Source organism: Amblyomma maculatum, chromosome 2 (assembly GCF_055883805.1).
Source record: "Amblyomma maculatum isolate TAMU_Amacu chromosome 2, ASM5588380v1, whole genome shotgun sequence".
Taxonomy (NCBI): Eukaryota; Metazoa; Arthropoda; class Arachnida; order Ixodida; family Ixodidae; genus Amblyomma; species Amblyomma maculatum.
Genome location: NC_139345.1, coordinates 225,283,019 through 225,305,872, shown reverse-complemented (window position 1 = coordinate 225,305,872; position 22,854 = coordinate 225,283,019). Strand labels below are relative to the sequence as shown.

General features: G+C 44.8%; 1 protein-coding gene and 1 pseudogene across 3 annotated transcripts in view; one reads left to right on the top strand and one right to left on the bottom strand.

Annotated features, from left to right (window-relative positions):
• The window catches only part of gwl (serine/threonine-protein kinase greatwall), a 267,750-nt gene that overhangs the window by 42,053 nt on the left and 202,843 nt on the right, over positions 1–22,854 (bottom strand). The window lies entirely within an intron of this gene.
• LOC146201413 (uncharacterized) lies at positions 1,107–18,688 on the top strand (annotated as a pseudogene).

Below are 22,854 nucleotides of genomic sequence, written 5' to 3'. Positions count from 1 at the left end.
AGTTAATATGTATGTTATTGTTGTGCAGTAGGGATTCTGCAGGTCTGCCACTCACGAACAGATGCATGCCTCCAGCACCTGCCTAAGCAACTTCCTCTATGACTTCTTCCTCCAGTCCTTCCTCTTCCTGTATTCTTCTATAACTTTATGTTTTTGTTATAGCTGTTAAAAGATTAGGACACAGAAGTACAGTGCAAAGCTGTTAGGGAGAAAACTAGTGTATCATTCACTGGTTTGTAATAAAAATATTTCATGTATAATGTCTGACTGTGCCTTCTCATGAGAAAACAACACAGTTCCTGCTCACGGCAAGCTGATCCCAGCAATGCTGAAGTTGTAGCAGGAAAACACTGCTCTAAAAATTAAACATTGATAGATGATACTCATGTGTCAACCCCAAGTGAAAGCATAAAGTGTGGCCCCAGTGACTGCGGGAACACTATGTTCCAGGCAAAGGCTGTGCTGATTACCTTGTCTGTATGTGGTAAGTAGTTTTGCCTTTCATGTAAGCTGCACTGCAGAGCAGCTAATAATGTGTACTTATGCTTTATGTTACATGGCTGCCATATCTTATGTTCTTTCTTTACCTGATACCCATTTATAGTTCCACTTAACTCGAACAATGCCACACTTGTTGCTGTTGCCTACATGGCTTCAGAAGGTGTAAACTGGAAAAGTGAGAATGGTGCAGAAAGCCATACTTTTCAAGAGAACTCTATATGTCGAGCGCAAGCACGTATTCAGGTATAGTATGTCGCTACTATTTAGACATTGATGCATTAGTGCTTTGTTAACACAAGTGTGCTGATAGCGCCTGTGCCACGTCTGAAACATTGTCTGTCCGTGACGTCACTGGTCACATGAGTGCTTGCTATATAAAGATGCTTTTTGCGTGGAATAAAAGGGATGTTGTTGTTACCGTGCCGGGATCGGGGCCAGTCTCAGTTCCTTCCTCCCCGCTGCCCGGCCGCGCTCGGCGTCCGGCAAGGGACCAAACGCTACACGGCTGCGCTCGGCGTCCGGCCAGGGACCAATCGCGACATGGTGTCAGAAGTAGGGTCCTCTGGCTTTTAAGAGGCGTTGCCTTAACTTCGTCAACGGGCGCCATGTCAGAGGACAATGCAGTCAAGCCCTCCCACGGCATGTTCGCAGTTCCAGCTCCGCCAAGGTTTGACTTCGACCGGACGTCCGAATGGCCTTCTTGGATCCAACTCTTTGATGACTACCGCTTCGCCTCGGGCCTAAATGAGCGGAATGAAGAAGCACAGGTTCGGACGCTACTTTATACGATGGGCAGGCAAGCAAGAAAAATCTTCTCTACTTTTTCATTACCCGAAGAAGAACAGAGGCAATACGAAGTCGTCAAAAAGAAGTTCGACGAGCACTTTGTCGCAGCAAGGAACCTTGTTTATGACAGCGCGTGCTTTCACCGTCACACTCAAGAACCTGGAGAGTCAGTCGACCAATTCGTTACCGCGTTGCACACGATGGTGGACCGGTGCGACTACAAGGAAAAAGAATGCATGATTCGCGACAGGTTGATGGTCGGCCTCAGGGATGCTAAGCTCTCTGAGTCGCTTCAAATGGATGCGAATTTGACTCTCACCAGCGCTTTGGCAAAAACGTGTTTAAAGGAGACCGTCCAACGACAGCAGCTGCAACTGCGAGAAACCGGCGACGAACCCTTGGTAATGGCGACCGGCAATCTTGATGCAGTCAGCAAGCAAGGGCAGCCCAGAAAGTATTCTTCAAGGCAGCACTCGGACAGCTCGTTAAAGAACTGTTCATCTGGAATACAAGGTCCGCGACCCAGAGTCCAGTCCTACCGACCAGGCACCCCCGGGTCATGGCCCAACTGCGGTCAAGGAGCGCACCCCAGAGCCTCGTGCCCGGCAAAAGCAGCCAAATGCAACTACTGCGGTTGTTCCGGACACTTCGCAGCTGTATGTCGAAAAAAAGGCTGCACGTGATGGAAAGATGGTACAACTTTCTTCTCTCCATATGGACAAGGGGGGCATACTTCGTTGGTGCGGTGAACGAAGAGTACTCTAATTCTCGGTACGTACAGGTCGTCATTAACGGCACTCCGGTGTTCGCTAAAGTTGATTCTGGTGCCGAAGTTTCTGTTGTGCCCTCGAAGTTTCCCGGGTTACCTACCAGGCTAGAAAAGTGCGACCGAATCCTAACAGGCCCGTCAAATGAGCTACTGAATGTTTTGGGAAAGTTTCATGCCACTATCCAGTGGAAACAAAACACTGTACATCAAATCGTGTACGTGGTCTCACCATTATGCTCCATACTTTTGGGTCTCCCAGCGCTTGAGGCTCTGGAAGTTATTAAATTTGCGGACTCGGTCAGTAGCGCAACAGCCGTTGAAGCTTCCTACCCGCAGCTTTTCAGTGGTCTAGGAGCGATAAAAGGAGAATACAAAATTAGACTGAAGCCGAACTCGACACCTTTTGCAATTCATGCTGCGTGTTGCATAGCCTTACCCTTGCGTGACCGAGTTAAGCAAGAGCTCGAGCGTATGGAGCGAGATGGCGTGATCCGCAAAGTAGAACAACCAGAATGGTGTGCAGGAACTGTGCCAGTACTCAAACCATCTGGAGCAGTTCGTATTTGCGTTGACTTGACTCAATTAAACAAAAGTGTACTTCGCGAACGCTATGTCATGCCGACTGTGGATGATAGCCTCGGTCTTTTAGGTGGTGCCTCTGTGTTTTCGAAGTTGGACGCCAACTCTGGCTTCTTTCAGATTGAGTTGTCGCACGAATGCCAGTTGTTAACTACGTTCATAACGCCAGTTGGGCGATACTGTTTTCAGACTGCCATTTGGAATAACGTCGGCACCCGAGATCTTTCAGAAGAAAATGTCGAAGATACTTGAAGGAATCCCAGGCGTGATAAACCTGATGGATGATGTGCTCATTTTTGGTAACGACAAGGCTCAACATGACGAACGCCTGCGTCTAACTTTAGATCGTCTCGCCAGTGCCGGTGTTACGCTAAACAAAGAAAAGAGTTCCTTTGGGGTAACTGAGATAAAATTTCTTGGCTGTGTGCTTAGTAAAGATGGCATCAAGCCGGATCCTGAAAAAGTTTGTGCTATTAAAGAACTGGCGAAGCCAGCTAACGTGTCTGATGTCCGACAGCTGCTCGGTATGATTCATACCAGATTTGGCTTCGAAAACGTTGCCTTTACGTCATTTGCTTATGAAGGGTTCCGAATGGATGTGGGGACCAGCCCAAGAGCAAGCGCTGTCGTACATCAAAGACGTTATCTCTTCGAAGCACGTCATGGCTAACTATGATGTAAAAGTATCCTACGATTCTTTCCGCTGACGCGTCATCATTCGGTTTGAGGGCCGTATTGATACAAGTTCAACCAAACAATGAAAAAAGACCTGTTGCATTTGTGTCACGCTCGTTGACGACTGCCAAAACCAGATACTCTCAGATTGAGAAGGAAGCATTGGCAATGACTTGAGCGGCAGAACAATTCGAAGGGTACATCAAAGGTCTTGAAATTTTGTTTGAAACTGACCACAAACCACTTGTAACGTTGTTGGGAAAATCACCTTTTGATGTTTTGCTTCCTCGTATTCAGCGCTTTCGCATGAGACTTATGCGGTTCAGCTGTATGGTTGTGCATGTCTCGGGTAAGAGCCCCGTTAGCAGATGTATTGTCTAGAGCCCCGATTCAGGGAAACCAAATTGATGCTCATGCGCTGAGTATTGGCGAAGTCGCCAAATTCGTTTCGGGCTGTTTGACAAATACCGTCGAGGCTAGCCTTTTTGAACGAGTCAAAGCTGAACAAGCAGCCGATGAAGTCTGTCAAGCTCTCGTAAAATTCAGCCTGGAAGGCTGGCCCAAGTTCTCATCGCTGTCGATGGTCTTGCGTCCATACTGGCAGGAAAGAGCAACGCTGACAGTTGCTGAAGGCGTGCTGCTCAAAGGTGTGTGGCTGGTGATTCCACAAAAATTACGCGCAGAGGTCTTCACGCGCTTGTACGAGAGTCACCAAGGAATTGAGAAATGCAGAGCTCGAGCCAAAGAGTCCGTATGGTGGCCTGGGTTGAGTTGCCAGCTGAGAACTTTGGTGTCTGATTGTCCAGTGTGCGCGGAACACAGGCAACAAAAGTCGGAACCAATGATTCCGACAACCACTCCACAGCATCCTTGGCAAAAGCTAGGTGTTGATCTCTGCCATATTGAGGGAAAATGGTATTTGGTGGTAGTAGATTATTTTTCTAGATATCCAGAGGTAGGCTTGCTATCTTCGACCAAAAGTGTCACTGTCATTATGCACCTCAAAAGTTTCTTTGCAAGACATGGCATACCAGAGGTTGTCATCTCGGATAACGGAACACAATTTGTATCTCAGGAATTCCAGTCGTTTGCTCGCGACTATGGCTTCCACACTGTGACGACGAGCCCCAGATACCCTCAGGCAAATGGCGAAGTAGAAAGGATGGTCCAAACCATTAAACGGCTGATTACAAAAGCTAAGGACCCCTATCTTTCGCTGCTAGCGTACAGGGACACCCCAGGGCCACTGGGAAAAAGCCCTGCAGAGCTTCTGATGGGCAGGCGGCTACGCACAACAGTCCCTGTCCCTCCCAAGAGCCTTCTGCCTCAGAAGGTGAGCCTGAAAAAGTTCAGAGATCGCGATGTAACCATCCGACAGCGGCAGCGTAGGTACTTCAATAGTCGTCATAGTGCTCTTCCACTGCCAGTCCACTGCAAAGCGAAAGCACGAGTCTTACGTCCTGCACAACGTCCGAGGTCGTATGTAGTTAGAACTTCTACGCGTGCAGTTCTAGAAAGAAACAGGAAATTCCTGGTTTGCTTTGTTTCCCAGCAGAATGAGTGCGAGGAAGAAGGAGGTAGCTATGAGTTTCCGCAGGCATATGACAGTCGGGTAGAAATGGAACAGGAAACTAATCCATCTAAACCAAAGGCACCTGCCGATCCATCTACTACCCCCTTGCCACAAACTAGCCCTCTTGGATATAGAACACGATTTGGCCGTCATGTCCGACCGCCAGACCGATATGGGTTCAGTAACCGACTGTTATTTTGTTTTCAGCATTAGTTGCATCCATTAAAAAGTGTTCATCCTTTGCTGGTGGCAGTGCTAAGTTTGTTGCAAATGCCAGTGTATCTTTTCAGAGAAAAGGGGAGATGTGCTGATAGCGCCTGTGCCGCGTCTGAAACATTGTCCGTGACGTCACTGGTCACATGAGTGCTTGCTATATAAAGATGGTGTCTGCGTGAAATAAAGGGTTGTTGTTGTTATCGTGCTGGCATCGGGGCCAGTCTCAGTTCCTTCCTGCCTGCTGCCCGGCCGCACTCAGTGTCCGGCAAGGAACCAAACGCTACACGGCCGCGCTCAACGTCCGGCCAGGGACCAAACGCGACATTAAGCTAGCAGTTTACTGAAAAACGTTTGCGACAGCTTCCCGAGTTAACTTGGTGCCTAGACTGAGTGGCTTATTTGACGTTTAGGAGGATGCAAGAGCTAGTGCAGCTGGGTGTAAACGTTAGAAATGCTCTGCTGCAAAGAGAACAAGAAACCTGATATCAAGTGCAGGAGGCACACGGCAATTAATGCTTGTGCCAGATGATGTGCCTTTAACCTTGTATGCAGCAGTGTGAAAATAGAGCATTGGATAAGTGACAAATGGAAGTCTTGGTCATCTAGTATCAAAGAAAAACAAACAAGGGTTGAGGGACAGCCTAGTTCGGAAGCAAACATTTCAACAAGACTTCTCTTCAGCCCAGGTGAAGACATATCTTCTTGTTGAAATGTTTGCTTGCGAACTGAGGTCAGTCAACTGCAAAATAAGTCAAGCTTACCGCAGAGCATCTTTTTGTCCCCGCTCCCTGCATTTTTCTGTAAAAATGCTGAATAAAGATTGAATTGAATGCTCATTGCAACCCTTACCTGGTTTTCTTTGATTCTGTGTGTACATGTTCATCTTATTCTAACCCGGTTATGTAACGAGTGCTTATGCACATTTACTATACTCTCATGCACTGCATATGTAGAAAAACATTCTCAAGAAGCTGTGGAATTAAATATTAGCTGCTATGCAGAAAGCCGTTACCTTTATTAGTGTGTCATCAAACACGAAAAACGGATTATTATGTTGGGTTTCTCGTACAGCTGATGGGCCTCACCCTATCAAGCTCCACTTGACAGCTGTCTTATGAGTCTCGGTCTTTAGAGCAGCCGCAAGTCATTTCTTGCAATTAATCGGCAGGTGTCCCAGAAAACACACTTTACGTATGCAAGGAAGGTTGTGTGAATCAGTTCTGAAAAGCCAATCTGCATTCACTCACTTATTCACGGGGGTCATTTATGCTGCAGTTGACAAATTGACCTACTCCATTATTTTCTGCCAAAAAAAACCTATGGCCAGTCACAATGTATGGATGCGAGAGTTGGACTGTGAAGAAGGCTGACCGCCGAAGAATTGACGCATTTGAATTGTAGTGCTGGCGAGACTCTTGAGAGTTCCTTGGACTGCCAGAAGATCAAATCAGTCGATATTGTCGACCATAAACCCTGACTGCTCATTGAAGGGTCAAATTCTTAAGTTAAAGCTCAGTCATCTGATGAGAAGAGAGGAGTCGCTGGAGAAAGATTTGATGTTGGGAAAGGTTGAGGGTCGCCGGAGAAGGGGTAGGCAGCGAACGCGATGGTTAGATGGCATTCTCGAGGCATTGCAGATGAAGTTATGTGATGTTAGGAAGATAGTGAGAGACCGGAAAGCGTGGCGTGATATGGTCCATAGGGTCACGAAAAGTTGGACACGACTGAACGACTGAACTGAACTGAGTGTTTGTTGACACCTTTAAACAGAAAAAAGATGTCTCTTTTAGAATTAACAAATCTCAAAAACAGAATGCTTTGAGTGCAGTATGGTTGTAGGAATGCAACTAAATAGAGTAAAAAAAGAAATGGGGGATAGCCCATCTTTAAAGGTTTGATGCAACAACAGTGTTAGTAGCTCCCATTTGCAAGCACTTTGCTTGCTCCGTAATGTTTATTTTTGTGCTGCTATTATCCCCCACATACTCGAGAAGAAGGAGAAAGGGGCAGGAATGTGATAACCAATGGTCAACAAATTCCAAGGGAAGAAGGAAAGAGTAGCAGGATCAGCAGAAAGTTAGATCAGCGCACGAGGTTAAGAAGTTGGTCTAGCAGAAAACCAGCACGGATGTTGACTGTTCGAGCTTAGCTACTTTGGTCACCTGATGAGAAGAGAGGAAAAGACAGGAAAAGTAGAAAGGTAGGCTTGAAAATCAATATGCAGAAGACTAAGGTAATGTTCAACAGCCTCGGAAAGGAACAGTAGTTTACATTAGGTAGCGAAGTACTGGAAGTAGTAGGCGAATACGTCTACTTAGGACAGGTAGTAACCGCAGATCCGGACCATGAAAAGGAAATAACAAGAAGAATAAGATTGGGATGGAACGCATTTGGCAAGTACTCGCAGATTATGACTAGCAGCTTACCGGTATCGCTAAAGAGGAAAGTATATAACAATTGCATCTTGCCTGTACTCACCTATGGGGCTGAAATGTGGAGGCTAACCAAGAGAGTTCTGCTTAAGTTGAGGACAACCCAGAGGGCTATGGAACGAAAAATGGTAGGGGTAACATTAAGAGATAGGAAGCGTGCAGAGTGGGTCAGAGAAATAACTCAGGTTACCGACATTCTAGTGGAAATTAACACTTCTTTTTGGGCGAGTTGGTTCATTTTTGGAAAACTTTGAAAGAGCGCAAACACACACGACCACTAAGAACAAGAGACGAGACACAAGCGCCGAGAGACGAGACACAAGCGCCGGCGCTTGTGTCTCGTCTCTTGTCCTTAGTGGTCGTGTGTGTTTGCGCTCTTTCAAAGTTTTCGAATAGTGGACATTAAGAAGAAGAAATGGGCATCGTCAGGACATGTAGTGCGAAGAGAGGATAACCGATGGTCGCTTAGGGTAACAAACTGGATTCCAAGGGAAGGAAAGCGTAGCAGGGGGCGGCAGAAAGTTAGGTGGGCGGATGAGGTTAAGAAGTTCGCAGCGGTCAAGTGGATGCAGCTAGCAGAGAACCGAGTTAAGTGGAGAAATATGGGAGAGTCCTTCGCCCTGCAGTGGGTATAGTCAGGCTGATGATGATGATGATGAGAAAAGAGGAGTCGCTGGAGAAAGCTTTGATGTTGGGAAAGGTTGAGGGTTACCGGAGAAGGGGTAGGCCGCGAACGCGATGGTTAGATGGCATCCTTGAGGCGCTGCAGATGAAGTTATGTGATGTTAGGAAGATAGTGAAGATAGTGACAGACCGGAAAGCGTGGCGTGATAAGGTCCATAGGGTCACGAAGAGTCGGACACGACTGAACTGAATTGCACTGACAAGGTGATGTTTGGATATATCTGTAAAATCATTCATTTGTTTTACTGATATCCTTTTCTTACTATGAAATGTTTACTCCACTTTTACTTCAGCATATATCACATGTTTGAAATATTCTAGAACTAAACTTGACTGGGACAAGATGGATGAAAGGCACGTGTATATGCACAGCGCCGTCAAGAACTTGAGTTCAAAAGATCATGCGAGCTCATCTAAGTTTCATTTTGAGCACTGGCGTAGATAAGCTTTGATTTCAGTATATTCTCGAGTTAATTGAACGACCCCTAATTCTTTGATTAATATATTAGTAATTAGGCTAATTTTGGATTTGACGTGTTATGTACAGTCATGGTAAAGAGTCCTGAAGCCAAATGATTTTTGTCTCAGCCGCAAAATGAAGCCGTACGGTGTCATTAAAGAATGAATTACCATGAAATGCTATCAGCCTGTTTCTGGCTGTGGTAATCATTTCGAGGCATTTTAAATGCCTTTAGGCCTTGATGGCGTGATGGGTTCCTTTTGTGGCTGAGACGATAATCCTTAGGCTTCAGGACCTTTAATCACTGCATGCTGCTCTGATAATTGGCGAGGTGTGATATGCATTCAAGCCCTTCACTAAATGAGCGCCCTGCAAGTGAACTTTGTCGCCAGGGAATTACAGCTTTATTTGAGAATATATTTTTTTAAAAAAGGTGCCGGCTTGATCAGTTCACCGCGCAGTTGTCAGAGACCTGTCGCCGACAAAACTATGCCGATTCTGTGATATTATTCAAGGGTGACAAGCTGCAACGCTATAAGAGCAGCCACATAGGCGAGCGCGATCACACAGTGGACCCAATTTCTGTAACACGTGCGGTACAAGATCGAGGGCAGTCACACGCTGCGTGGCCTGCAGATCTCGAGACGACTGCCTGATGCGGCGAAGAATTAAGCTGATCGTCGTAGAGTTATGCGCATTTGATGATGACGTTCTTAGCAGAACTAGCTTAAAAAGCGCTATGATCAAGCTGTCACAAACTAGGAGTTGTTTATACGTGCGCTAATCGAATTTTGTATGTGATGCGAGAAGTCGAGCTGCGTGGTACGTATTGTTGTTCACTCATACTTATCCGTAGGTGTCCCGTCCCTTGGGAAGGTTAGTAGAAAGCAGTTGATACCAGGAAAGCAATCGTACGACAAAAACTGACGAGACTATATGTAGACGGCACTTTCAATGAGTTTCGCGGAGATTGGAAATGCATCGATTCGCTGGCGCCGATCGCTGGATCACGAAGTAAATACATGAAACAATGTGCTACTGTGCTGCGGAACGGCTGCAGAATAGGTTTGCCGTTGGTTTTGTCCTTTTTCACAGTGCTACGAGCGCTTTGCTAGCGGATTTCCATAGCGCGAGCAAGGGGCGTCTGCTACTGGACCTCTTTGGCGCGTTTGCATGGTTTTGCCGCCAGGTGCCGCATGGATTGCTGGAATCGCAAATAGCAGCAAGCGTGCTCAGCGGTCATCGAATTAACCCTTTTGCTGTCGGGCATTTCTGGCCGTGATGCACCCCCAGTGTCGGCTTGGTTTCAGAAAACAAGCACATCAGGGAACGAGCAGAGCGATTTATTTTTGATTATGATTGCTATACAAATAACATAGTCAACAGAATATGCACATTTCATTGTTCTGCAGGTGTTGTTAATTAACATCATCATCATAATCAGCATGGTTATAAATTAGATAAATGAGGATAATATGACAATAAAACTGCTCAATACCTCTTGAGAGCCTGAATCCAAGCTCAACTTGTATTTATAATTAAAAGAGCCATCGCTCCAGTTCGCAGAAAGTAACCGCGTGCACGAAGGGTGCACTTTCGGTGACCCGCACAATGGAGATACATGGCACGTTGTGAAATCAAGATGACACAGGGAGATGGAAAGAGGCTAAAACAACCTCCTTTGCAACTGCTAGCTGCAAGCAAGGGCACGGCAAGAAAGAGCGAAAGCAGCGATCGAGTCATGTGTCAACCTATTGGAGAGGCAACGGCACGAGCCCCTGAACGTGACGCATCGTAGCAGACACGCCAACACAATAAAAATAAAAACCTGCAAACCTGCGGCAGATAGCAGTACAACCCTTGAACCCGTAACTGCACGCACGCGCCACGAAACGGGCGCGCCGCATGATCCCTCAGCGCGATAGAGTAGCGCGTGCGAAGCGACCCCGCCCCCCCAAGCAAAGAAGGTGGGGGTGAGTGCGGTCACTCCATATTCTTCAGTATATACATATAAATAAATGTGGGGTGAAAATACGAACTTGTAGAAAGATTTGACAAATGGCGCAGCCTGTCCAAGCGTGCCAGCTTCGCGTTCAGGCGCAAAGTTTTCAATGCATGATAGAGAATGTACCGGTACGTCGGTGACACTGTGGGGGAAAAGCGCGAAAACGTACCGGTACGTTCGTGACAGCGATAGGGCTAAGAATGCCTGTTGCACCTGTCAGTGCTAAATTTAAAGGCGGCAAAGATACACCTAGATAAAGGTGCAAACAGTGGCTAGCATGAAAGTCATCTCATTGAGTGCAAAAGGACAGGACAAACAGTAAGAAAACAAAACTAAATCAGATGAATTTTAAGGCTGATCACCAACTAGCACCTCAGTTGATGCTTTTAAGGCGACTAGCATGAACATTGCAGAAACAAATGCGAGTGGCTGGAATCCTTCGAGATTCATCTCGGTGCACTATGCGCGACGAAGAAAATGGTAAAGCTGTGTCTCATGACAACGAGCATGAACAAACAAAAAGTACAGAATCAATTCGTGCACTAGGATCACAGTGATAAGAACAAATAAAGATTTGAATGGTTTGTAGCATTACTACCCCCTCTTAAAGAGGTAGACTTCACCTTGATGCTAACAAAATAAACATAGAAAGGTAACCAAAATACTAGTAATTAATACACATAGGGCCTATAGCGCACGTAATAAGGCTTCAGACGCACAACATGGATCATTTCTGGGCCAGCCCGGCACCACTGGGATTTGGTCGTGCTGTTGGGGATGGCTTCTAGCCAAGGTGTCTGACGTGCCAGAGGACTCTGGGCTAAGGATGAATTCTTACCCCAGGTTGGCAGTGTTTTGGCAAATTTTAATCAATGCTTATATCCACAACGCATGAAATCCAGGAGGACGGCTTCATTCCCTTTCTTGAGCTCAAGTTGCGGTTTTCTCCAGAACGCATGTGCTGGTCCTTTGAGCCAAGAGCCAACAAGCCGGTCTTACCTTACGATTCCGCGCATTCCAAGCTAATCAAGAGAAACATTGTGCAAGCCGCCTTTAATAACGCGTTAACTAAGTCCTGTGAGCACTCTTTAGAAGAAAGTTTTCAAAATCAAGCCCAGAGATTGCTTCAATCCGGACACCCGGCAACACTTCTTTCTTCAATAGCCGAGAAAATGCCCAGCGCCATGCAAAACCAACAGTGATGATGATGAACTGATTTTTTTCTGGCGCAAGGGCATCTATGGCCAAAGAGCGCCAAACACAAGGTGAAATGCAATCTCCGGTTGATATGATAGTTTTGGCGATTATGATGATGATGTGCTAAAAGCTATGGTGTATAGGGCTTAAAAGTTCGTTTGCAGTGTATGATCTCTAAAAACAGTGGTGTATAGAGCCTAAAACGTTCCGATATGTATAGTGGTCTGAGTGAAATATTAAAAGAAGAAATGTAAATGTTAAAACGCTAGTTATCTAGGTAAGAGGGATGGGTGGGCGTTGATAAAAAATATGACATAAAAACCCTACCTTTGAAAAATATTTAAGAACTCTTTCGGGTGAGAACATTGGGTCGTCGCCGAGAAATATGCACGGATGTTTCGGTATATGTTTTTTGTGTATTTCGGGAAAATGATTTCGCCTTTGTTTTTCAAGTGTTGGACATTCAATTAAAATATGTATTACTGTAAGATGACCACCACATCTCGAGCAGCGTGGTACAGGAGAGCTCGTTAAAAGGTATGAGTGCGTAGTATGTGTGTGGCCTATTCTCAGCCTGCACAAGGCGACTTCTTTGAATCTGTCTCTTTTGTCTGTAGTGTACCTGCCTATGATAGGTTTTATAGTGTGTAGTTTATTTTCAGTCGCTGTGTCCCATTCCTCTTGCCACTGTTGTCGAATTTTGTTTTTAATGTGTGGCTTGAGGTCCTGGTATATTATTTTGTCGATGTCTGTAGTATTTCGACAGGCAGCTGACACAGCAAGCCTATCAGCCGCCTCGTTACCTGGTATGCTACAGTGGCCTGGCACCCAGCAAAGTGTAATTTTAAGTTGTAATTTATGGGCAGTGATAAGGTTGTTAAATAGAGTATTCAAGACTGGGTTCTTATTGTGCCATTTCCAAGAAGTTAGGGAGGTTAAAACACTAAGGGAGTCTGTGTAGATGACCGATGACTGTATTTTGTTTTCTATAATGTGTCTCACGGCTAACAGAATACCGTGGGATTCTGCAGTAAATATACTTGTATGTCTGTTCAGTGTTTTTGTTAGTGAAAATTGTGGTCCATGTGCGGCACATGAGACTTGAGTCGACTTTGAAGCATCAGTGTAATACTCATTACAAATGTTAGGTCGCAATTAACAGCGTGCATTTCCCACGGAGCGATGAAGTCTTTTATGGAAGTTGTATGGAGGCTGCCAACCGGGATGTCCATATATTCAATATGAGTGGCTAGTCTTATTGGGTATGGTGGTGTTAGTGACGGTTTTCTTGTGAAAAGTTCTGTGTTAGCTGTGTCAAGCAGGAGCCGGCGACAAGGATGGTCCAGTTGAGACAATATTTTGGTAGCATATCTTACAGCAGTAAATTGTCTTCTTCGCTGTAATGACCATCGGTTAGCCTCAACATAGAGGCTAGCAATTGGGCTAGTTCGAAAAGCACCCGTGGCAAGGCGAAGGCCGAGGTGGTGCACTGGATCGAGCATTTTTAGGGCAGAAGGTGATGCAGACCCATAAACCATTGAGCCATGGTCAATACGAGACAAAACTACGCTATTCAGAAGGCTCAAGAGGCAGTCACGATCTGTGCCCCAGGACTGGTGGGACAGAATTTTTAGCAGGTTCATTGCCTTCAGACATTTTAATCTCAGCTGTTTTATGTGTGATATGAAGGAAAGCTTTTCATCAAAAACTACACCAAGAAATTTATGTTCTTTTTGAACTGCAAGGCTCTGACCACTCAGTGTAATGTTGGGCTCAGGTCTAATGCCACGCTGCTTAGTGAAAAGCACGCAGACGGTCTTTGCAGAGTTAAACTTAAACCCATTGTCGTCAGCCCACCTAGACAGTTTGTTGACGCCTAGTTGAATCTGGCGTTCACAGATGGCCAGGTTGCAAGATTTGAAACTTATCTGGACGTCATCGACATATAAAGAATAAGAGATGGTTCTTGGCAGCACGCCCTTTAGCGAGTTCATTTTGACAATAAAAAGCGTGCAGCTGAGGACACCACCTTGAGGGACACCATTTTCCTGTATAAACAGCTTCGAGTATGTATTGCCAACACGAACTTTGAAGGTTCGTTCAGACAAGTAGCTTTTTAACGTGTTCAACATGTTCCCTGTGATACCGAGAGAGAAGAGGTCGCGGATAATACCATAGCGCCAAGTGGTATCATATGCTTTTTCAAGATCGAAAAAGACAGATAGACAGTGTTGTTTGTGTACAAAAGCATCCCTTGCATAGGACTCAAATGCAATGAGCTGATCGTCTGTTGATTGCCCAGCCCTAAAACCAGCTTGGTTTGTGTCAAGAAGGCCATTGTATTCTAGGAAGTGAACAAGACGACGGTTTACCATTTTTTCGAAGAGCTTGCATAAGCAACTGGTTAGGGCGATGGGCCGATAGCTCGCTGCAAGTGTGGGTTCTTTGCCAGATTTTAATATCGGGACAATGATTGCTTCCTTCCATGCTTGAGGAAAGCGTCCTGTGGCCCATATTTTATTATACAGGCAGAGTAGGGTTTCGAGGGTGTCCACATGGAGGTGCCTGAGCATTGCATATGTGATCCTGTCAGCACCAGCTGCTGTTTTCTTGCATGTGTCTAGTGCACTCTTCAGCTCCTGTAGTGTGAACAGGCTATTGTACCCTCCTGTGCATGGTCTCTTATCGTGTATAGGTTTACTCTCTTCGGTCACCTTGTGCCGCAGAAAGGAATCTGTATAGTGTGCCGAGCTAAATATGTATTCAAAGTGTTTCCCTAGTGTGTCTGCTTGATGTTCTAGTGTGTCGCCACTAGTGCTGACAAGAGGTGTGAGAGTGTTATATCCTTTGAGTGCTCTTATTCTGTTGTAGACTTTGTGTGCGTCAGTATAAGAGTTCACAGACGAAAGGAACGAGGCCCAGCTTTCTCGCTTGGAAATGCGTCGAACACGCCTGCCATTTGCCTTGGCTCGCTTAAAGGCTATTAGGTTTTCGGCAGTGGGGTGTCGTCGCAATTTCGACCATGCCTTGTTCTGAGCTTCACGAGCAGTCTTACATTCTGCATTCCACCAGGGTCTTCGTTTGTTTCGTGGCTTACTTGACGTTTGTGGGATGCATTTTTCTGCAGCTTCTATAATGTGCAGTGTGATCAAGCGCTGAGTTTCATCTACATCTAGACCACTAATGGATGAACAAGGCAGTGATGAGTGTTCCCTGAACATCTTCCAGTTGGCTGCATTTTCTTTGAATTTTCTGGGATTCGACACATTTTCATTTCCGTTCCCAGTATATTTTATTAAGATCGGAAAATGGTCACTTCCGTATAGGTTGTTAATGACAGTCCACTCTGTAGCTGCCAGGAACATCGAGGAGCCAATGGCTAGATCTATGGATGTGTAAGAGTTATGTGCTATATTGTAGTAAGTTGGCTGCTTGTGTTTAGTAAGCATGATCCCGAGGACAATAAGAATTTTTCGATTAGAACACCTCGGGAGTCCGTTCTTGTACATCCCCATAATGGGTGGTGAGCATTAAAGTCTCCGACCAGCAACCAAGGTTCCGGAAGTTGATCAATCAATTTTTCAAAACTTTCGTTACTTAGCTTATAAGTTGGAGCAATATACAGGGAACATACCGTTGTTATTTTACCATAAACTAAGCTTCTGATTGCCACTGCCTCTAAGTCTGTGTTGAGTGAGATGTTTCGAGAGGGGATTGATTTTTGTGTTACAATGGCAACGCCACCAGAGGAGTGAGAGCTGCCTTGCCTGTCGTTCCTGAATATATTATATTGCTTAAGGAAGTTTGAGTCTGCTGGTTTTAAATGGGTTTCTTGCAGACAAAGTATGTTTGGTTGATAGTCCGCAAGAATTTCATATATATCATCTAAATTTTTAAAGAGTCCTCGGCAGTTCCAATAAATGAGGAGCGCCATAATTAAAAGTTATTTAGGGGACAAGTTTAAACTTAGGTTTGTAGGTCCTTGGGACCTGTTATTGGGATTTTTCCCCTTCTTTTTCGCTCCAGTGAGCTTTGCCGCCTACGCAGCTGGGGTGAAGAAGTTGTGTCCATCGCATCTTCAGATGCGGTGGACGACTGTGCAGAAAGCACAGGATTGTCAGTTTTAGGCCTCGACTCATGGGTCGAGGCCTTTGGGCCGGCTGACCTGGGGGTCCGCGCAGCCAGCTTTGCGGGTGGTGGTGGAGTAGCGCTAGCTGACTCCACCGTGGGCGCAGGTGGCGCTGCCCTGGAAGAACTGTGTGCTTCCTGGGCAGGTGCCGACGACCGCTGTGATGCCGCGCCCTGCTGCGTCACAACAGAGTAGTGTGGCTTTTGAGGAAGAGAAAGCCGCTTTCGTGCCTCTCCGTAAGATATGTTTTCGGTGACTTTCAGTGTAATTATTTCTTTTTCTTTTTTCCAGTACGGGCATGAGCGTGAATAAGCTGGGTGGTTACCTTCACAGTTTGAGCAGAGAAGCGGCTGTTCTTCGCAGTTCTCTGTAGGATGTTCGTGCGAGGCACACTTTGCACATGTGAGCTGGCCACGGCAACTCTGAGAGCCATGGCCATATTTCTGACATTTGAAGCAACGGCGTGGGTTAGGGATGTAGGGCCTCAGTTTTATCTTTGTGTAGCCTACTTCAACAGATTCTGGGAGAGTGCTTGCAGCAAAGGTGAGTACAATGTGCTTTGTTTCTATCTCTTTGTCATCTCGTCTTATTTTTATCCGGTAAACATCTGTTACATTTTGTTCCTTCAGGCCTTCAAGAAGTTCTTCTTCACTCACGTACCTAAGGTCATCATCAGAGATGACTCCTCGGGCAGTGTTTAGTGATCGGTGCGGGCTAATCTGTACCGGTATTTCTCCAAATGATTTGACTGCACTTAGCTTCTGATACTGATGGTTGTATATTAATTCTAGTAGCAGGTCACCGTTTCCAAGTTTCTTTATCTTATAGCCCTGGCCAATGGCCTCAGTCAACGTTCGAGAAACAACAAATGGGGACACAAGTCGTGCAGTGATTTCCTCGTGGTCACTGTGGACCACGTGGAAACGAGGAAAGTTGTTTATGTTCTTTGAGAAGAACATGGTGGTCTCGGTGCGCCCCCTTTTAGAAGGAGGACGATCGGGGTTAAGGAGTTTAGATGCCATAAAAAGTATATTGTTCGGCTGCAGTGCCAGCCACCCACCATGGAGCCCAACGAGGGGACGGGACAGAAATTGTCAATTCCTGCCTACGCCAGCTGTACACCGTAACTATAACCCAATATGGCGTAACTCAGGGTAGCTAGCCACACAAGGTTAACCCTCGCCGCCTGGAAGTAGGAAGAAATGAAGAAGGTAAGAGAGGACAGGACAGTTCTAAGAAAGAAAATAGGAAAGTGAAAGATGGAGGGGAGAACAGGAAAAGGCGACTGCCGATTTCCCCCGGGTGGGTCAGCCCGGAGGTGCCGTTTACGTGAAGCTGGGGCCAAAGTGGTGTGTTGCCTCTGCCGAGGGGCCTTAAAGGTCCGAACACTCGGCATCGGCTCAACCACCAGGATCCCCTTTTCCCCGGACATGGCGATGCCACGCACGGCTAAGCGTGGGTGCTGGGGTCCGTGGTGTCGCACGGTACACCAAACATCTGCTTTAGCAGATGCCCCCTGCGGGGTCAAAACCAACAGTCCATTTCATCGAAAGAAAAAGATCGGAACAAGAAAATCACCGTCATTCCGTACATTCATCAGGTATCCCACAATTTGAAAAGAATTGGGAAAAAAGTAGGAGTAGAGGTAGTCTTTTCTGCACCTCACCGCCTTTCCAGACTTTGTAAGTGCGTTGACAAGCCAGCCAGACAAAGGAAACAATGCCCAACAAAGCATAAAGAACCGTTTGTCGCATGTGCCACAGGAGTTGTCTATTCTATTCCTCTTTCCTGCGGCAAAGAATACGTTGGGCAGACCGGTCACTGTGTAAACTACAGGAGCATAAATTGAACGTAAAAGACAAAAAACGAAGCAGCCTGGCTATGCACTGCACTGCAAGCCTTTTCCATCAACACGTTATACAAATGAAGTCCATATTTATATTTATATAAATATATTTATATATTTTATATTTATAGGCTGTGCTATAAATATAAACTTGCCATAATGAAAAAGGATGACTTCTTACTTACACTTGCTGGGTTAGAGCAAAGCAGAACTGTGTATGATACCCTCGCAGCAGAACCTTGGCATGTTAAGAAATGCCGCACTAACTATGGCAAACAAATGTTGCAGCATACCTTACCGACCCTTCTGAACCAGTTGTACTGCTCCGAAAATATAGATTTAACCAATATTTCTTTGAAAGAATTGCCCCAAATGTTCATGTAGTTTTGTACTGTACAAGTACAATGCACTGCATACTAAAAGTACATCTCTTTCTTTGTACCGACGATGTTTTTTTTTTTTTCCTCACATCTTGTTTGATGTATTGTACTCCGCCGCCGTCAATGCTGCTCTGTAAGAGGAAGCCAGCACCTCTCAAGCTGTCCATACAGCTTTTTCCCTGGATGTCCTCGCAACACCAGTTGCGGAAATAAACCTTCAACCTTCAACCTTCACTGTCGAGATTGCTCACCCTGTAAGAGCGACCCTCCAAAATTTGAATCTTGGCAAGAATCTTGGCAAATTTGAATCTTGGCACCAGAATCTTGGCAAGAAACAAGAACCAGCTGACACGAGAAATAATTGAAGCCATCTTCATTGACAACCTGAAAGCAGACTGTGTCAGCGTGCCTTCAGTAGCCCTCCTAGAAAAAGAGATTGCTTTCTTGTCCGGTTGATGTTTTTTTAACCAGTAGCCTCGATCAGTTGTGAGGAGCTTGTCGGAAATAATCGAGGGCTGCGTACAAAAAATCATATCCCGGTAATTCATGGTTCTGATAATTGGTGGCTGATTGGTGTACGATAAGCAATGGTGAAATAAAGAATCATTGTAATTCATTGATGAATTAAAGAAAATAAAAATGAATAAATTGGATAAAGAGGGGTTCAACGGTGTCAAAATGCTCAGAATTAAAAGCCGATGCATGATGATCCTAACAGAAATATTAAATTATGTAATTATTTAGTGAACTAATTGAAGAAATGAGAAATTGGAGAGGGGTTTCAAAGTTGTCAAAATGGTCGCAATGAAACGCCAGTGTTTGATGATCTAATATAGAAAATTGAAAGTGTGTATTTGATGAAATAATTGCAGTAACAAAAACAAAACAAAAACGAAAAATGGGGTTCAAATGTGCTAAATTTTATAAAACAAAATGTCAATGCTTGATATACTAATCAAGAAAATTTAAAGGGGGAAACTGACCAATTATTCATCGAAATAGAGGAAAAACTGAAAAATTATGAAGATGGTTCAAATACGAAAGGCAAATGCTTGATGACGATAATGAAAAATTAAAGCATATAGGTGATCAAATAAATACTTCAATGATTGTATGAAATGAAAAAGTGCACTTAATGATGTCAAACTGATTTTGACCCCTTAGAACCACCTTTTTTAATAACACAAGATTTTAAACTATTTCAATTATTTTTTATCAATTATGCACTATGGATGGATGGATGGATGGAATATAGGAGCATCCCCTTTGAAACGGGGTGGTAGCAGTAGCTAGCAGTAGGTAAATTTTGTCATTTAGCACCCTCTAGCATTGACTTTTCATCCCGGGCATTTTGACACCTTTGAACCCACTTTTTTGTATTTTTACTTTTTTTTCAAATATTTCAGTTGACTTTTTTAAATTAGTATCATCACGCATTGGCTTTTTATTTCTAGCATTTGACACCTTCCAGCCCTTTTTCTAATTTATTTTTTAAATATTTCAATTACTTAATTGATCAATTACACAGTAAATTTTCCTAATGGCACGGTCAAGCATTGGCTTTAAAGTACAATTAATTTTGACACCTTTGAGGCCCGTTTTTCTTATTTTTGATTTTTTTCAATTTAATTACACATTCTAAATTTTCATACACGGAACCATCTAGCACTGGCTTTTCATTCAGATAATAGGCCATACAAGTTTTCATTTTTCAATTATTTCAACTAATTAAGTGGCAAATTACACTAAATTTTCTAAGCATCATCAAATTGTCTTTTCATCTAGCATTTTGAGACTACTGAACCATCCATTTTCCAATTTCTTTTTTGCTTATTTAATCAATTAATCACATTGATTCCATTACCTCATCGTTGCCTATCAAATACCAATTATCAATTAGTAGAAGGACAAATTACCAGCGTAAGAATTTTACACTGCCCTCCTTATTTCTGACATGCGGTGCCGACAACTATTACTTCACTACTACAACAACGCTGACGGTTTTTCGACCGAACGAGCTGTATAAGCTATTGCATAAATACATAAAACTAGAGTAATATATGTGCTATGTGCTGTTACAGCGCCCAGGAACGAGACAGATGAATTTTTCCAATACACTCAGGCATACACACGAACTAAAAATTGTTCGGGAACACGACGTGCAGGCTGTCCGGGCGGCTGGAGCAGCCAATTGACTACATGTACCAGCATACACCCGGACAGCGGTGGCGTCATGAAACTGGCCGGTGGGATCGGTCTATTGGTTCGAACATATAGGCCATGACACCAAGATCCTCCGGGGAATCGTCCATGAGTTCCATCGTCACATAAGAAGCAAACCAACAGCATCAAACCACCATGCGCCGCGCTTCATGTGCAGCGGTGGCGACCATCATCATCATCATCATCATCAGCCTGATTATACCCACTGCAGGGCGAAGGCCTCTCCCATATTTCTCCACTTAACCCGGTTCTGTGCTAGCTGCATCCACTTGACCCCTGCGAACTTCTTAATCTCATCCGCCCACCTAACTTTCTGCCGCCCCCTGCTACGTTTTCCTTCCCTTGGAATCCAGTTTGTTACCCTCAGCGACCATCGGTTATCCTCTCTTCGCACTACATGTCCTGCCCATGTCCATTTCTTCTTCTTAATTTCCACTAGAATGTCGTTAACTTGAGTTATTTCTCTGACCCACTCTGCACGTTTTCTATCTCTTAAGGTTGGCCCGGCGCGGCGGCGACCGCGCCGGGCCAACCGAGCAAACACCTTTGTTGACGTCACGAGATGCCCAACCAATCACAGGAGGCAGCGCAGCATGCAAGCTGGCCCGTGGCTGCTGCAGGACTTTTCGCCAAAATAAAATACATTTGCACTTTTCTTTGCCTAATTTCGACGAGAAATGCGAATTCCGAGGGTGGAAAATGGTAAAGTGCAGTTCTTCACTCAATTTTTCTGGAAAACCTTTAAGCATCCCTTTAAGGCAATGCATGCCTAGTATTACACTTTTAATAGTCAGTTGTTAAACAGGAGCTGTCATATATTTTTCACAATCAACTAGAAAAAATTGGCTCTCAATATTTCCTTTCCTTTTTTTCAAACGTCTGCAAGAAGCACTTGGCACTGCACCATACTAGTTTACTGCATGCTTGATTTTATTTTGTGTACTATGGGGGGGGGGGGTGCATTGTAAATGCTTACATAATACCTGAGGTTTCATTGGTATATGGCATGAAAGTCACAAAAATAGTGGGTTCCAACTTTCAAGAATATTTTTATCACTGTCTTAACCTTAACCCTTTGAGGGTTTTTGCCAAATGTACAGCGGCGGTTTTCCATCCGCAAGGTGTTTGCCACACCGATATGGTTTCAACACTCCTTTTGATATTTCACGCCCTAATGATGATGCATGCTTACTGGGAGCTGCTGCCACCTCCTAGGACTTACAAGAAGTGCCTGAAATTTATTGCGCTGCCTTCTTGGAAAGAGAAACAGAAATGATTCCTAGCTGCAGCATGTCGCCCAGTCTGCGGCAACGCCGCCGCCCTATTGCGGTTTTGGTTTCGTCACGTGATTGCAATGGAGGTGCGAAACTTGATTTCTATCTTTGGGGCACTTCCGTGCAGGGGATAAACAGAACTGATGCCTAGCTGCAGCTTGTGGCCTGGTCTGCAGCAATGCCCTGGCATGGTTTTGATTTCCTCCCCCCACTCGTGATCGCAATGGAGGTGCGCAAAACTTGATTTTTATATTTATGGCCACTCCCAGTGCAGGGGCCACAGAAACCGATTTCCATCTTTACTGGGGCTGCTGTTAGCTTGTTTATTATCGACGCTCACGAGGTATCCTGCTCTCCTTGTGGTTTCCTGAGGTTCCAAGTTTGCAGTTGGAGCAAAGTTGACACCAAAATACTGTTCCAAATATTTTTTTACTACTTCTTCCTTGACTTTACTTATATTGGACTTTCAAAATCTGCAATACAGTAATTTGAACAACTGGGAAAGTTTTTTTCAAAAACATTCGACCCTCAAAGGCTTTTTTAAAAACTTCTTAAACTTTCATTGGTGTTTTTGTTTTTCAGAGAAACATCCCATCTCAATCCCATCTCGGACTAAAAGTTCAGCAGTGACAATGTTGCCTGCACACAGTAACTAACCCCAAGCAAGGAGCTTGTGTTGGAGCTTGTACCATCTTTAAAGGGACAGAACACTGAAATTTAGGTCTCGATTTTTTTCGCTGCAGTGGATTGATGTCTAAAATGTTTGATTGCATAACGTTTTTTTAGAATCGCTGTAGAAAATGTTTACCGGGAATTTTTCGAACAATGCGTGCGCCCGTTTTTATGTAGTCCGATGCTGGAAACCATGAGCAACGACCGCGATGACTGGTGGTCGACAAAAAAGACCTACCGAAAACAAATATAACTTCCACTCGCCAGGCAGTAATCAGACATTTTTTGCGTAGAGTAACGTCCTTTTCAGTTTCACACTCAATGCTGTTACGGCACAATAACGCACGCCCTCGTCGACGAAAGTTTTCGTGGGCACTGTCATTGCTTCATTCACGAAATTGCAAACACTGTAGCGTCACCTAGTGGCAAAACCTGAAAGCATACCTCTCGCGG